Here is a 1,605-nt window from a genome sequence, read left to right as displayed (position 1 = left end):
CCAGCTCCTCGCGAATGAAATGATAAAAGAAAAAAATATACATGCGTTTGCTGAATAAAATAATATACTAAATCGTGGAATTCTTTGAGATTTCGCTTAATCTATTTACGCTTAATCTATTTACTTAATCTAATCTATTTATTAGATCGAGGGGATGAGAGGAGGGGGGGGAGGAGAGGAGGAGGGGGAGGAGAAGGGGGAGGAGAGGAGGAGAAGAGAAAGGGGGAGGAGAGAGAGGGGCGAGGGGAACGAGAACGAGAGGAGAGCGAGAGGAGAGAACGAGAGAAAGGGAGAGAACGAGAGAGATATATTATATATATGTAGTTATAGTTATTATTTATTATATAGTTATTTTTTTTATATAGTTATTTTTTTCCTTTTTTTTTTTTATTATTATTTATATTATTATATTATAGATAATTTTTATTATAGATAATTTTTTCTATTTTATTTTGTTTTGCATTATTTTACATAATCTTATTTTTTTCTATTTTTCTATTATTGGATTTCTAAATTTGAGCAATCTGATATCATAATTCTGATATCATAATTCTAATAGAAAAAATTCTACTTTAGAATATAAAAAAAACTTCGCGCGCGAATATTGACTCTTTCAATATTTATTTCATTTGTAGAGATAGTCTGGGTATGATCTCTCAGACTAAATTAGTCTTCTGGTACCTTTCGCTATCCCGCCAAAAGCAAAAAATTATTATGATTTTTTTTTCAATAAATCAATAAAATATTATAGGTTCCGTCGTTCCCATCGCTTCTTCATTAATGCTTAGGTCTTAATTTTACAATGGAGCCTCTAATGAAGCTTGTCTTTGAGTCAATCTGCTTAGTCTTTATTGACTCGAGGCTCTTGATTTTTTTTTTTTTTTTTTATGAACAGATTAGTTTAATTATAAATCAATTGGTATTGCTGCTTTATTACATTAATTTTTATAATTTTTATGTGATGACTCATAGACCTTACATATTAGAATCATATATCATTGATATTCTTTTTCTCTCTTTCTCTCTTTCTTTCACCCTTCCACTTATCTATCTAATTTTATATTTTGATTTACAACTCATAATCAGATTGGTTTTTCTTTTGTTTGTGCAAAAAGAATTTCAATGGCTACAATGATATGGCTAATATATCATGTCTTGACAATTTCTTTGGATCGAGATACTACAAAGCGCTGGGCTGGTTATTAGTTGCATACTTACTTATATTTTTAGTTCATAGTACAGGTCAGTCCTTTTTTTTTAACCCTGACCCTAAAATAAAAACCCAACGAGTCGCACACTAAGCATAGCAACTACATCAATCGAACCGCGGGTCTATTCAATCCTATAGAAGATAGAAGAAAAAAGAATAGAATTAGAAGAAATACAATTAGAATGAAGAAATACAATTAGAATTGCTTCTTTTTTGTTTTGATTAAAACAAAAAAACGAATGGAAAGAGTTTGTCATTTTTTGTTCTATCAATGGATAGAATGTAAAGACAAGTCAAGTAAAGGTTTATTCTTTTTTATCTAGAAATGTCCAAATTTTTATGCCTAATACCCCATAAATAGTTTTAACTGTATACGAACAATACTCAATTTTAGC

This window comes from Jatropha curcas, unplaced genomic scaffold (assembly GCF_041381405.1).
Source record: "Jatropha curcas cultivar XTBG-Jc1 unplaced genomic scaffold, XTBG_Jcur_1.0 HiC_scaffold_388_pilon, whole genome shotgun sequence".
NCBI lineage: Eukaryota > Viridiplantae > Streptophyta > Magnoliopsida > Malpighiales > Euphorbiaceae > Jatropha > Jatropha curcas.
The sequence above is the reverse complement of the archived record's forward strand: the minus strand, read 5'-3'. Positions refer to the sequence as shown.